This window comes from Diabrotica virgifera, chromosome 3 (genome assembly GCF_917563875.1).
Source record: "Diabrotica virgifera virgifera chromosome 3, PGI_DIABVI_V3a".
Lineage (NCBI taxonomy): Eukaryota > Metazoa > Arthropoda > Insecta > Coleoptera > Chrysomelidae > Diabrotica > Diabrotica virgifera.
Genome location: NC_065445.1, coordinates 253,455,745 through 253,472,709, shown reverse-complemented (window position 1 = coordinate 253,472,709; position 16,965 = coordinate 253,455,745). Strand labels below are relative to the sequence as shown.

The 16,965-nt window shown below is 32.0% G+C and overlaps 1 pseudogene; it reads left to right on the top strand.

Moving 5' to 3' along the window:
• Positions 1 to 102: 102 nt before the first annotated feature.
• LOC126882723 (uncharacterized) lies at positions 103 to 11,036 on the top strand (annotated as a pseudogene).
• Positions 11,037 to 16,965: the final 5,929 nt, after the last annotated feature.

Here is a 16,965-nt window from a genome sequence, read left to right as displayed (position 1 = left end):
ATCGAGGTATAATTGATTGGATGGGATTGTAGGTTTTGATTGTATGTTATACCTATATATTGTATTATATTGACACTTGGATCTCACTTATTTTATTACAACATGATGGACTTTTTATACAACGTGGAGAAATGCAACGAGGAAAGGAATCTAGACGGTTTGGTTTTGGTTTTGGACAATGCCGATGAGCTCAGAAATATGGAACATAATCTACTGCCTTGTTTTTTGAGACTAAAATAACTCACTGGAATTTCGTTAGTAGTTGTGATGATATCGGAGATCCTGTTTGAAAAATATTATACGAAATCAGGGGGAATCGAGCCTTTAAAGATACATTTTCGACAGTACAACAAAAACGATCTGTTAGAAATAATTTCTTTAGACTTTGAGTTGAGGATCCTAAAACGTTTATTTGCCAACACTTTGACCAGATTTTGGACTTTCATTTAAACTTTTATAAAAACTACTTAAACCTCTGCTTGTCGACATTTTATAGAGCTTGTAAATTGTAAAGACTTGTCTGAGCTCCGATACATGTCTCGAATCAATTTTGTGAAATACTGTGAACCTGCTTTCAAAAAGTAACTTGCTCTAGAAGACTCTATGGGCTTATGGAGAAATATAGCACCTGCGTTGAAACCGTCGCTAGAAATGCTCTACTTAAGAATCGACACAACTAAACCAGCTACTTCTGCCAAAGAAAAATCCATGCCCTCATTAGAATTACCGTTTTATGCTAAATACCTGCTTATAGCAGCCTATCTGGCTAGCTACAATCCTGCCAAAGACGATAAGAGACTTTTCATGAAATATCATGGTAAACAGAGAAAGAAGTTGAAAGATATGAAATTGAAAAGCCAAGTTAGCGAACAATTAAACACTCAACTGGGCCCTAAGCCGTTTGTTTTCGACAGATTGTTGGCCATTTTCTACTCCATCCTGGACGAGAAAGATAATAAAATGGGATTTAATAACAACCTGTTGGTGCAGATTTCCAGCTTGATGGAATTAAGGTTATTGTCTTCGGTGTCCGACAGCTGTGTGTTGGACGGGCACAAATATAAGTGCAACGTTAGTTTTGAATTTATTAAAACCGTTTGTAGGTCAGTAACGTTTGAGATTAAAAAGTATCTAAGCGATTTTGGCCATGTGATGAACCAAACGTTATTTGTTTTGTGATTTTTTTCTATGTAATCATTTTTTATAAAAATAAAAATGATAAAAATAATACACCACTGTTAGGTGTGAACTATTTAGATGGAAAATAAGCCACAATTAAATCGAAAAAATAATTTTATTAACGTTTCGAAGCCCAAATCGGGTTTCGTTGTCAAAATACAAAATACTACTAAAATAAACAAAAATCTTCTAAACATTTATTTAATCTGACTCATTTATATTGGCAATTCAGACGTATATTATACATTTTAAAGTTGAAGGCTTTAAAATGATATCGATAATATTCATGAGTTGCATTCCTGGGACGACTTTACTAAAATATAGTTCATTCGATTACATGAAATCAATCCTAACTCAAGAATATCCGTCACAAAAAAATCATAGCATGTGATCTGTCTTTAAAAAGACAACCAAATGCAACGATGACAGTAAAATTCTCGCGTTAGAGATTCCATAGTAAATCACGAGGGAAAACCAGGAAAAAAACCTCGTGATACTATCCCGACATCTTAAGTATTTGGTCTTACATTTAATTTACTTTCAAAAAACTAATACCAAATTCTGACTTTAATATGTTTAAATTATAACAAAAATATCAATAATACATATATATATATATATATATATATATATATATATATATATATATATATATATATACAATAAGTAATACTAAAATATAAAATTTGTACTAATTCGATATGTTACTTACTAATCGTGGTAGGTATTTTCTTTCTATTGACTTCCTCTTTGACTATAGGTAACCACATCATACAAAGTTCTTACAAAATTCTTTGGTGCACTTTGTATTTTACGATTAATTTTAAATTTTACGTATTTTTCCTGTAAAATTAATGATAAACTTCAACTCTTTTGTACTGTGTATGCAAGTTTCTGTACAAAAGCAATTTAGAAACCTCAAGTTTCGTCTGGCGCATTTACCTCTCAACTATGAATAATTTATTTGTTTACATTTCGAAAATTCATCCCTAAACTAACGACTTCGTCGTTGTGAACTAAAAATGACAAATTAATATCGTCAGGCATTAGTATGCATTGCTGATAAATCATCCATTTGAGTAGTGAGTTTCAGTTTCTTAACCAAAGCAGAGGCGTGATATTACGACGTCATCAGTTAGTTATGATATTATGTAGGGATTCATATTAATATATAACATGTAGGTATTAGAGATTACTATATTAATACGTAACTTTTATTTTGTTTGGTCTCAGCCCCGAATAGCAAAATTATCATAGGGGAGTGCAATTAGAACGAAAACATGCATTGTTTCGGAAAAATTCAAACAAGCTTATATTTTTTTAAAACTTTCTTTGTTAGTTTATATACATGTTAAAGTAAAAAGTTCTACTCGCAGATTTGGCCGCTAATTGTTTATTAATTGTTTAAACAATAACAATTATTGTTTTGTATAAATAATTTTAAAACAAATATCGTTAAATTCATCATTTTGCTTTGATCAAATATGTTTCTATTTCGTTTTTGATTATGCTGAATCCGAATATGGCATTACAATTTGAAAATTCTTATACAGAAGGGACAGAAGCTCTTATACAGTATTTCTGCGTAGCTAGAAACCACATGGAAAACTTTTTTATTATCAATTTTACGAAAAAAAGTTATTCTTCATAAAATGCTCTGGATAGTCAAAATTCTAAAATTCAACCATCAGATATCAAATTTTATCAATTTTATACGAGTTATGTCAAAAATATGAATTTCGTTAAAGAATAAAGTATGGTTTGTTCAACAGTAAATGGTTGAGTTTAATTAGTGCGGTCGTAAATATTATTAAATTTATCTGACCTGGCCCATTGTTAAGACCCACCCGGAGCGATAAGCAACCGAGGTAGCCAGAGTTGGTCTTTTGACAATTAACACTGACTAGACGGTACTCCCATAATAAAGCCTGAAATAAATTTTACCTGAAACCGGGCCTTTTATACTATTATCGGTTAATCCAGGATGTTTATAGTGGTAACTAATTGAACTCAACCATTTACTGTTAAATATACCATACCTTTATATTCTAGAATATCAAAAAATGCTATTATGAAAAGTTGTTTGAAATTAAAAACTATGTTTAAATAAACAATTACATCATTCTAATCGAAAAAAAAAATTTCAATTTTTTCTCAAATTACGGATACTCATCATCATTTTATTATAATTATGATAACTATTTTATTATCACTTTTACGAGAATAAGTTATTCTTCATAAAATGCTCTCCCTGGTCTAAAATATAAGATACAACAATCAGATATCAAACTTTTTTAATTTTATACGAGGTATGTAAAAAATATGAATTTTTCTTAAGAGTTAAGTGCCTTTATTATTCACAATATTTTAATTAGAAGGACGTAATTGAACACTAAAACAAATTTTTTAATTCCAAACAACTTTTCTTAATAACAATTTTCGATATTGTGAAATGTAACGGTACTTTATTAAGTGAAATTCATATTTTTTTACATACCTGGTATAAAATTAATTATTTGATATTTGATGATTGGATCTTAGATTATATACGATGCAGAGTATTTTATAAAGAATAACTTTTTTTCGTAAAACTGATAATAAAAAAGTTATCATTAGGTTCCAAGTTACGCAGACATACTGTATAAGAGCTAAAAAAATTTTTTTGCTGAACATTTATTATTGTTGAAGCTTATTATTAAATGTATTTTAGGTAGGTAAGTTTTACAGAAAACAGTTTTGATCACTTTGTATAAACATTTTTTAGATGGTAATTTTCGGTTTTTGCATTACATTTTTGTTATCTTTCTTAATTTTCTCAAAAAGAAATAGTCTACTTCATTTCTAAAGTAAAATAATATACTGTATTTTAAAGATTACATCCTAAGCTTTAAAAAAGCACTTAGGTATAAAACTGTAATAGATCTATTCAAACTTGAGTAATACCGTCTTAAAGTGGTGGTAATTATGTAAAATTATGAAGATTTCAAAAATTACATTTTTTGAGACGTCATATCATTTGAATTAAATTTTTGAGATTTTTTTTAATGAAACATTATTTAGTAAGATGCTTGAAAGGTTAGTTGTGCAAAATTGAGGGTTTTATAAGAAAAATTGTATTAGTTACACATTTTTAAATAATTTTTAAACAAAATTCATGTAAGGCTCATTTTCCGCCACCACCGTACTTATGCCCATACATTTTATTTCTTTTTATTATAACCATAAGATAGCTTAATTATTCTTCTTTCATGTTCAATTTGTAAACTTTCATTTGATCCATTAGTTAAAGAATTACATTAAAATAACGCACTTCGCCGTACGCTAGTTTACAGTGCGCCAATGTTTGTGAGAAAGGTGACTTTAGCGTTATAAATAAAAAATTATAGAAGATACAAATTTAATTTTAGAAAATTATTTATATAAGGTTTTTTTTGTAAAATTTCCTGAATTTTTCAATGGTCAAGTCAGTTTTTTTCTAAAATTTATATTTTCGGAGTTATTTAAAAAAAAACATGTAATTTCGCAGTTCATTTGTTTAATAAAAAAATGAAGCACCCACTTCTCGAGTAGAACTTTTTGATATGTTGTTTATTAAACATTTCTTAATGAAATTACAAAAAGTTCTATCTTGTTTGATTTTTTCCGAAGTGAAAATCTATGTGCACTCCCCTACAGTAGTAATTGCACGAGAGGTCTAAACTTATCGATTTGTTTCCCGAGTTGACACTTTGACAGTTTTAATCTCACGACCCGAAGGGGAGTGAAATTAGGTCAAAGTGTTACGAGGGCAACAAGTCGATAATTTTAGAGGTCGAGTGTAATTCGCTGAGATTATTTCATGAATAAAACTGTTTTTTTAAATCATTTCAACTAATATTTTATTGATATCTTCGCTTGAATATTTTCTAAACCTGTTAGTGGTGTTCTCTTTGATAGCCCAGGCAACCAAGTGACGTCATATAACGTTGAGGAAACGTCAGTTTTTGGTTGAATATAACACGTGTTTGAACATTACGTCATATAGACTTCTTTTGTAGATGATTTTAAATACGTAAGATTAATGACGTTAAAATTACGTTTAAAAAACGTTTTAATTTCAGACAGCCTAAGTCTGACGTCACAAAATTGGGAGGAGCTTGCTTGTTTGTATTGACTCCAAACAATTTCGTTTAGGTATAACGCTAAAATGTTCATAAGAAATTTCTCATAATTTATTGTTTACGCGGTTTGTGTCTTGTGTGATAAAATAAGACTTTTCATTTAGATATTTAGTTGAAGAAACGTGTTAATTAGGATATTTTTATGCGTTTTTGCTCAGTGAGTTAGTTGAATGCAGTAATTTTTCTTGACAACTACTTGAGGTTATGTTTATTTGTTTTTAATTAAGCGTTAAATGAAGATATTAAGACAGCGTTAAATTAAGATATTAATTATGCTGGATAATTTGTTAATAAATTATTTATTAGTTTGATATACATATATGTTGTTTCAGTTTTAACACAGTAAGTAGGTATATACAACTAGTGAAAATTCTATCGTGAGGGCTGGTACAATCATGCAGAACCAATGTTGCTTCTAGCGCACAAGCGATCTTAAACAAGTGGTAGTATATCTTCGATACATGTGAAGTAGGCCTATAGGTTTCATGTTACCTATTTTTTATACTATTTTGAAACATCTGAAAGAGGTCACTTTTTGAAAGTATTAAAGACGTGATTTTACCGACGTATGAAGGTCGTCATCTTTTAAACGTTTGAAAATCGTCACGATCTCGACGTCAAAAAAACGTAGATACGATTACGTTTTAAAATCGTCACAATTATAACGTCAAATCGATGAGACAAATACACGTGATATTCAACGTCAGTACTACGTCATAGAAACACGTCAATTGGTCATTTTTATGACGTGTTATCTACGTTATAAAAACGTCGTTTGGTTGCCTGGGAGGTTGTAAAACATGAATTGTCATTAATGTCACTGAATGTTCATTTTTTCGTAGCAACGAAGGGCATCTGAGGTAAAACTTGACGACGGGATATTATCAAAAATTATCGGATATAATATTACAAGAGAGTGAGAATAAATTGAAAATAATGCGACAGTTTTTCGAAAATTTGTTGTCTGGCAATAGACACGAGAGCCCGCAGGGCTCGAGTGGCTATTGCCAAATGACAACAAATTTGAGTAAAAATGAAGCATTATTTTCTTATTTATTCTTACTGTCGTGTGATATTCGTAAGATTATTTTTTAATACGTATATTATGGATAATTTCTTAAATGTGACAGTTGTCAAAACTAGGAAACTGGTTGCCATTAAACAGAAACAATTTACTTAAAAAATTCTATCGGTAATTTTCTACAGTAGATAATTCTCAGTATAATTTTAATCTGATTGGACAGAATTATACACGTGATCAAATATCTTACTATACGATTGGAAGTTAAAATCATCAAAAAATAATCGGAGGTAATTACTCAAGTGCATCAAAATTGTCGATAATATTGCTTGAAAGCGCATTGCCTAAAAACTACTAGAGTTCATTTTCATATTTTGGTGAAAGAACCCGACTCCGAAGGAGGAGGGCTCTTTCGCCAAAATGTGAAAATAAACGAAAGTAGTTTTTAAAAAGGCAATACACTGGAAAGCTAAATTATATGATTATTTTGATGCACGAGTGTAATTTAGGGAAAAAATTTACTAGAAGAAAGTGAAACTATCAAATGAAGAAATAATAATTTTCTAAACAATTTATTTAACAATACAACAAAACCCAATCTTAAAAAAACTAATAATTATTAAAGGCACAGTCAGTGCCGGCGCTAGGGTATAAGGTGCCCGCCTGCAAAACTAGCACTGGCGCCCCCCCCCCCCCGACACACACACATACACACAGATACTCATACAACCCCAGCCTCAGGGAGATTATGTATGTTCTAATGGAACAGTGAAGTGAGACTGCGTAACCTGGAGTGGTACCTATCTGACCGCCCAAAACCTGGAGTGGTATCTATCTGACCCTCAAGCTATACCACCTCCCCTCCCCATCGCAGTAAATAACGAATGAAGAGGCTTTATACTGAACGTTACCTTGGGTTCTTGGATGTCCTGGGTAATGGGACATTGTGTGTATTACTTTATGTGGTTATACCACCTGATTTTAGGGGTAGATAGAAGAGCTTTTCCCCCATTAATGGCTTGATTTTGGACTTGTGTTCTAAAAATGTGTGTTCCGAGCAACGAGGCACCGACTGAAGTCGGTGTCCCGCTATCCGCAAATATCTACGGAAAATAAAGGTCGGTTACAGTTTTATTGGGCCCATCATCTGACAAAACCACTTCACTTTAACTTTTTTAAGAAATTTGCTTTTTTTTTAAAGAAATTTGCTTTTTTAAGAGAATTAAGATTGTTTTTTTTTGTCATTTCTTCTTTTTCAGCTTTACTTTTTCGATTTGTACCCCAGATATTGTTTTGAATCCACTGTTATTTTTAACTAAATGAAAATATTAACTTTAAACCTCAAGATTATGCTTCTGCAGTAATGTGAAACCGTACTTTAATAATAGTACTGAGTACTTAACAAATATAATTTTATATTAATTGAATACAACACTAGATTTTTTAACTGCAGAGTACACCTGACAAACTATCCTGTATTATAATCACATGAAATAATACCAAATCTAAAGAGCTCTAAACTAGATTTTTTGTAAAATGTTTATTTTAAACGGGCTCCACACTCTCGGCGAAGTTACTTCGCCAAAGTTGACCGAAGTCCGAAGTACCCTCTCTACACACTCGTTCGAAGTGCGATACCGACAAAGATCGGTACGATACCGCCAGATCCCTTTGACCAGACCGACAGAGAATGGAAGTAGAACGAAGTCAGGCAAAGTTACACAAGGTGGCCGTCTACACTCCTGTACTTGTTGAACCTAGATCGACTTCGGCGAGAGTGAAGTGCGGACTTTAAACGGGCTCCACACTCTCGGCGAAGTTACTTCGCCAAAGTTGACCGAAATCCGAAGTGCCTCTCTACACACTCGTTCTACCTCGCGAGGAACACATTCAGTGCGATACCGACAAAGATAAATTTTGACTCGGACGCGCCAGACCGACAGATTTCGGAAGTAGAACGAAGTTAGGCAAAGTTAGACAAGGTGGCCGTCTACACTCTCGTCCTTGTTGAACCTCGATCGACTTCGGCGAGAGTGTGGACGGCGTTTTTGTTTTTATATGGGATTAATACTTAGCTTGGTACCTATTAATAGGTACATAAAATTTAAATTAGACAGGCGGCAAGAAAACAGTATCAGAATCTTGTTTATTTTACTAGAAATCATTCATTTCTATGCGGCATTGCATATTTTTGTATATTTTACATGTGTGATATGCAAAAATAAACAAAAACAGATTAGGGTATGTTGACGAATTTAAACCACATTTAAAAAATTAATTTTGCTATTTAAGTATTTTGCATAACACAAGCAGATAAAAGCTCATTCTGGCGCCCCCCAAACAGGGGCACCCGCCTGCAGTGCATCCCTTGCAGGCCCGTTATCGCCGGCCCTGGGCACAGTTATAATAAATGTTTCATTATTTCCCGATTCCTTTAGATGTTTGCAAATATGTGAAATGCCAAACTGACACATTAAATAAACAAAGCTGTTGTTAGCATGTGGTTGTAAAATTCAACAATTAAAAACATGACAGTGAAATTTTCGATTTCTACTATGCAATTATCAGTAGTAATTGCACAAGAGCTCTAAAATTATCGAATTTTTTTTATCGAGTGACACTTTGACAGTTTTAATTTCACGACCCGTAGGGAAGCGAAATTATGTCAAAGTGACACGAGGGAAACAATTCGATAATAATTTTAGAGATCGAGTGCAATTTGCTGCGATTATTTCATGAATAAAACTGTTCAAAACCAAAATTTTAGTGTAATTTATTTATGTAAGTACAAATTACTACAGTTAAACACACAGTCGTTATAAATATTTGACGGTTGAAAGTTATCACTTTTATAACTTTTAAAACAGTAATTGTCATTAATGTCACTGAATGTATTTTTTCGTAGCAACGAAGGGCATCTGACGTAATATATATTATTACGTAATGTTGACGTAATATAATTATCAAAAATTATCACTTTAATTTTTATTTCTGTAGCTTTCTATTGGTCAGAATCTCCTATGAATGAAATAATCGCTGATGTAATCAAGCGATAATTGTAGAGTAGACAAATGGGTGAGTGTAATTTTCGCTGTAATTTTTATTTCTGTAGCTTTCTATTGGTCAGAATCTCTATCTTCTCTTCTTCTACTTCTTCGTGTAATAGGACTATGTCCTGTTTCTTCTATTACAGTCTCTGCTGCGATCCGGAGTTCCAGCTCTCGTACCATCTTTTTTGGGTCGCTTTGGGTTTCCTATGGGTCGCTTGATGTTGGGCCTCTGGGTCTTCTCCCATTGCGCCATACGTTCGGGGTCCATCCGATCTACGTGGTCTCTCCACATGCGTCATCGCGCTCTTGTCCATCTCACTATGTCTTGAACGCCTAGCTCTCTAAATGTGTCTTCGTTTCGTATTCTATCTATGAGTGTGATACCTTTTATGGATCTTAAGGTTTTCATCTCTGTTGTTCTCATTATTTGTTTGGTCTTTGTTGTCTCGGCCCTTGTCTCAGCTGCGTATGTCAGTACGGGTCTAACACATGTCTTATAAATGCGGACTTTGCTTTCGGTGCTCATATATTTATTCCGCCAGATTATATCCCTCAGGAAACCAGATATTCTCGTTGCTTTCGTTGCCTGCTGTTTTGTTTCTTGCCACAGATGCCTGTCGCTAGATATTTCCACACCCAAGTATCTACAATGAATGCGAGTGGAAATGGATCTTTCAAAATCAAGTATATGAATGGTATACCCAAGGTAGTGCCTTTAAACCAATAGAGCCCGACAGTGTTGTAGGATGTGAACTTATATGTTATTACCAAAATGTACGTGGTCTTAACTCTAAAGTTTCAGAGTTTTATACTAGTGTAAGTGAGGGTGAATATGACATTATTGCTTTAAGTGAGACCTGGTTGAACAAGGATGTGTCCAGTCTAGAGTTGTTTCCTGATCAATACGATGTGTATAGAAAGGATCGAAAATTTGATGTTGTAGATAAAACCACTGGGGGAGGCGTCTTATTAGCGCTGAAGACGGAGATTAAATCGTCTGTTATCGATGTATCCACATACGATCTACAGTTTCCCCTAATCGATATGTTAGCTGTAAAATGTTGTGTTGGTTATAGAAAGTTTTATGTTTTAGTTCTTTATATTATTGATAAGTTAAGTTCTGAAGACTTCGAATACTTTTTTGAATGTTTAGAACAACTGGATATATTTAATGAAACCATTGTTATATTAGGTGACTTCAATGTAGCCAAGTTTGTAGATCAAAGCACATTAGATATAAAAACATCAACTGTATTAGATTTTTTAAGTTTATTTAATTTAGTTCAATACAATGATGTGCCTAATAACTTAGGTCGTTTGTTGGATTTAGTAATGTCATCAGAGAAATGTGATATTATTCATGATGATTCTTCACTGGTTAAAGAAGATGGTCATCATCCTGCACTTATGATAAGGATTAATAATTTGGGAAAAAAGGAAATTAGGTTTTTACCAAATTCTAATTCGAAAATGTATAATTTTCGGAAAGCAAATTTCACTTCTCTGTATTCTGAACTATTACAAACTAATTGGGACTTTTTAGATAATTACGATGATGTAAATATAGCATTAAAGCAATTTTATAATATATTGTATACAATAGTTGATAGATATGTTCCGGTATAAAAAAATTATAAACATAAGTATCCAAATTGGTATCACTCAGATATTATTAAAAATATTAAACTCAAAGCCAAAAACCGTCAAAAGTATAGAAAAACAGGAAACGAAATATATCACATAGAATTTAAAAGATTGCGCAAAGTTATTAAACAGCAAATTAAAACTGCATATAACAATTACATTGAAAACATTCATGACAGTATTACCATTGAAACAAAATCATTTTGGTCTTATGTACATACTAAAAATAAGTCATCGCGAATTCCAGGTGAAATGTGCTATGAGGGAAATACTTTTGATAATCCCCAGGATATTGTCAACGCTTTTAAAACATTTTTTGAAAAAGTATATGTATCTACTGACAATAATGAACCAGAGGACATCAGCGTTCAGGGTTTTAATTTACCAACCATTAATTTTTTGAAATTTGAAGAAAATGAAATTCTAGAGGCTTTTAAAAGATTAAAAAATAAAATGACGACTGGTCCAGATAATATTCCAGCATTTCTAGTTAAAGATTGTACACGAATATTTGTCAAACCGCTTCAAAAACTGTTTAACTTGTCTTTGGAAACTGGAAAATATCCTGAAATATGGAAAGAGTCAAAAGTATGTCCTATATTTAAAAATGGAGTTAAATCTGATATATCTAATTACAGACCTGTCTCTCTGTTGTGTAACTTCTCAAAGATTTTCGAGATTGTTCTGTATAATCGTATATATCCGTGTGTTCGCGGCTATATTGCACCTTTTCAACACGGATTCATAGATAAACGATCTACCGTCACAAACCTGGTAGTGATGACACAATTTATTTCTGAAGTATTAGATGAACAAGGACAAATTGATGTCGTATATACAGATTTCTCGAAGGCATTTGATAAGGTGGTTCATCCGTATTTATTATCCAAGTTATCAAATTTAGGATTTTCTGTTAATTTAATTAAATTCTTTGGTAGTTATTTAATAGGAAGGAGACAGTATGTATTCTATAATGGCTTTAAGTCAGATTTAATTCTGTCTAAGTCTGGTGTTCCGCAAGGCTCCAATCTAGGACCGTTATTATTTTTACTTTATATTAATGATTTGTTTCAAGAAATTAACTGTAAAAAATTGTGTTTTGCGGACGACTTGAAAATTTTCTGTAAGATCGACACTATTGGCGATTGCTTAGAACTTCAGCGTAACTTAACTGCTATTGATACATGGTGTACTAATAACAAACTACTATTAAATTCTGCAAAATGTAAAGTAGTGAGTTTTGCAGGAAATTGACGACAGTTAACTTTAACTATATAATTCAGAACTCTGTTTTGGAAAAATGTAATAGCCTCAAAGACTTAGGTGTCATTTTTGACTGCAAGTTAACTTTCAATTTGCATATTGAACAAAAAGTTTCTGAAGCTATGAGAATGTACGGTTTCATTATTAGGAATTGCAGAAACTTCACCAACATAACACCAATAAAATTATTATACTATTCTCTAGTACGTCCAAAATTAGAATATTGCAGTTTAGTTTGGTATCCTATATATAATTGTTATACAAAAGATATTGAAAACGTACAGAGAAAACTTATAAAATATCTGATATTTAAAATTGATGGAATCTATCCTAACCGTGGATGTGATAATAATACATTATGTTGTAGAGTTGACATGGTTAGTTTAGAATTAAGGAGAGAAATTAGTTCATTAACATTTGATTTATGATCTAGATCAAACGTTTTATTTAAGTGTCCAAGAGCAAGAACAAATATATTAGTTAAATCGCCTCTTTTTGTCATGTGTAAGAATTATAATAGTATTTGCAATCATTGTGATATTTTTTCGTGCTCACTTAATGATTTGTTAAAAATGGCTTCTCTTTACTTTGATTAGGTCTCTACTATTACTTTGTAGATGTTATACTAATGAATTATGTGATTATTTTTTTTTCTGTATTTGTCCTATAAATGGGAAACTGTTGGGCAATAAAGCTATTATTATCTACAATCCATTACCTGTTCGATTATATTGTCGTCCATTACTAGAATCTCTATGAATGAAATAATCATTAAAATATCATAAAAGAAAAGTAGAAGGAAAACTCAAATCAAGAAAAAGGATTTTCTGGTTGAAAAATCTACGTACCTATGTGGTTCAACACAATATCCATAAATCTTTTTAGAGCAGCAGTGTGAAAAGTACAGATTTCCATGATGGTTGCCAACATCCGAAACGGATATGCACTACAAGAAAAAGAAATATTCGAGATGTTAAAGAAAACAAAATCTTCTGCAAAGTCTTCTCTATTTTGGGCTTTTCTTATTAAACTTTTAAAGTCTAATCCTGTCCATTCTTTGATGTTGCGCAGCCAGGTCATTTGTCGTCTACCCGGACCGCGTCTGCATTCTATTTTCCCTTCTATAATAAGCTGAAGTTATAGCTCTCGTGTCTAAATATGTGTCCAAGTTATGATGTTTTACGTTTCTTGATAATTTCTGTGAGTTCACGTTTTCTATTCATACGCCTTAAAACTTCTTCATTTCATGGAATTTTCAGCATAGGACGAAATACCCACACCTCAAAGCTCTCTAAACGTCGTACCGAGGTGACTGTTAATGTCCATGCTTCCATGCCGTGTAATAGTACACTATATATATAACACTTTATCATGCGGTATCGTAGGAACAGATCAAAATTACGGGTAGTGAGTAACTGTCGCATCTTTAAGGTGTTTCTTGCCTGTTAGTCTATAGGCGCCAAATAGAGGTCACCGTGTCCTTTTCAATTCTGATGGACAAACTCAACGGTTTCTTATGGATTTTTGGCTGCTGATTACGAATTTCGAGGGTGGAATTCGATCCGAGTGGTCAAAAAATTGTTATAAACAATTTAATTGTTTATAAATTGTTTATAAGGCTCTGGCTCATAAACTAAAAGAGATAAAAAAATATTGTTTCAAATAAAATTTGTTCATTAATGAAAAATGAAGAAAAAAACATTTACTAAACTTAAATCCAACAATTAGAATTCAAGATATTGTAAAATTAGTGCACAATGAAAATTGAAAATTGCAAAATAAGTATTTTTCGAAGCTTTATCGATCGTAACTCGACTTCTACGCATGCAAATGAGCCTTAGAAGGTCTGATTTTAAAGCTTGATGAATATGCTTGCAAAAAAAGCTTGTTAAATTACCCTTTCTTCATTTGTTTTAAAGTTATATCCGTTTGAAGTTAAAATTTTATAAGAGTCCCAAGCAAATTTGAGCTATAAAAATTTATTCTTTAAGAGGAAACAGTAGCGATCAACAGGTAGCGAAAACGCGTTCCAAGATTTCGGCTATAATTTTTAATATTTTTTCGAGATATTTGACACACGTATTCGTAATATAATAAAGAATGGCGGTACAGAGCCCAATTTGAAAAATATATTAATATGTGGAAATTACTCTGTAATTAAATACAATATTAAAAAAACGAGCCTGTACCGCCATTAAGAAGAACAAAAAAATACACTTTCTTCAAATAAACTTTTTTATCGGATGCATAGATTTTGTGTCATTTTGGAACTACTAAAATTTTTTATTTCATTAACAATAATGATAGAAGAACTCAAAAGGAACATTTTGAGCTTAAGAAAATGTTCGTATGTTTATTTTTGGCTAAGATATCAATATTTTAATAGCCGCGCTCTTAGGCGCGAGATTGGCTCACCGCGTAAAGGTTCACGCGCTAACTTCTCGATGCAAATTATAATTTATATGTAGGTATAGATGTGTTATCTTCATACTGTACCTCGTATCACCTTTCATTCTATTTACTTTGTCTTCTATTTTTTGTACTGAATGAGAAAAAAAAAATTAAAAACTAATATTTCAGAAATATTACTAAAAAGTAAGTTGATATTATTTATTAATACTATTTTTACAAACATTATCTTTCATGCATCTGCATCGAGATATACAGACAATCTCAACTTTTTTACATCTGCATAAGTTCTTAGAGCAATTTTTACAGTTACATGGTGGTGCTAAGTCTGTTCTTGTAGGCAGTAAAAGTAAAAGTTTCTGGGGCTTCAGAGTCTAATTATCTATATGATATCTATATAAAGTGGATCTAGTTCTTTTACATCATCAAGGCACGTCAATTGTGTGTATGCCGCCACAACATAAATGCTCGTTTTATATGCAATGATGATGCTGTAAAAGAACTCGATCCATTTTGATATGGATATCACATACTGGCTCATTTGCATGCGTAGAAGCCGAGTTACGATCGATAAAGCGTCGAAAAATACTTACATACTTGACGACTGTGAGCCGATTTTGCGCCTCATTGCGCGCCATTAAAATATCGATATCTTGACCAAAAATAAACTTACGAATATTTTAAAAAGCTCAAAATGTTCCTTTTGAGTTCTTCTATCATCATTGTTAATTAAAGTATAAATGTTTACAGCTCAAATTTACTTGAAACCCTTTTAAACAAATTAATGTACAATTTTTTAAAGAAAATTATAACTTCAAACGGGTATAATTTTAAAACAAATGAAAATAAAGTAATTTAACAAACTTTATTTTTAGAAGCTTATTAATGAAGCTTTAAAATAATACCTTTCACGGCTCATTTGCATGCGTAGAAGCTAAGTTACGATCGATAAAGCTTCGAAAAATACTTATTTTGCAATTTGCAATTTGCATTGTGCACTAATTTTACAATATCTTGAGTTCCAACTGTTGGATTTAAGTTTAGTAAACGTTTTTTCTTCGATTTTTATTAACGAACAAGCTTTATTTGAAACAGAGTCTTATAAACAATTTATTTTTAACACTCTTTTTTTGACCACTCGGATCGAATTCCACCCTCGAAATTCGTAATCAGCAGCCAAAAATCCATATGAAACCGTTGAGTTTGTCCATCAGAATTAAGAAGAACACGGTGACCCCTCTGGCGCCTAAACTATGTTCTATTCTACATTTAACGTCTTGTTCTTGGTCTAAAGTTTCTTGTATCCAACATCCTAGGTACTTAAACTTTTTCACTTGTTCAACAAGATTTCACTTTGTTTACCCCAAAGGAAGATGTACAGTAAGGGAAAAAACCTTAACTGTATAATATAATATGTATTTAAAAAACTGTAGATAATTTAAGCATAATTAGGTCGTTACAGAAGATGTTGTTTCTACAATCACAAACAAAGCGAAGGTTGATTGACGGAGCTTGTTTGGGTAACCTCACGTACCGCTTGGATATTCGCGAACCGTTTACTTTCAAAGTCCAAATTATAGGAAGATATAAAAAGCCCGCAGAGGGGTAAAATAGAAGCATTAATGTTCATATTAAGATTAAGATCGTTACTATGCTAGTTAGCAGTCGTGTGAGATGGGTGTCTGAAAGACTACCCCGCGAAACAACATCTTCGTAACTTTACGTGTATGGATGTTGTAAACTTAATGTTTAATGTTGATAAAGCTATAAGTTAGAGTCAGCGTTTTCTTAAGTTTCGATAGTTGGCTATCCTTCCGTTCCATTGAGGATCCAACACGACAAATCCAACAAAAATTTCTTCTTAAGATCCGGTGTTACAACACTTGTTTATATAAAGAAATTAGTACTTTAAATTATTTTGATTTAACAAATAAATATTGGGCTCACAAAAACTCGCCACCGTTATGTGACGCATTTCGAAACACTGCGAATAATAATACTGAACTTGCAGTTGCAAATAAAGTGATAGATTTCGAAGATTTCTTTGAGTTACTAAATCAAGTAGATATAATACAACCCAGTTATCATGAGCACTCTTTATTAAACAGTATTGTTTTAAACAACTACCTTACAAATTGGTCAAAATCTGTTTGTATTTATACAGATGCATCCAAAAGTTCAAATAGTACTGGTTGTGCCTTTTAAATTCCAGATAAATTTATAGAAAAAATGTTTAAAC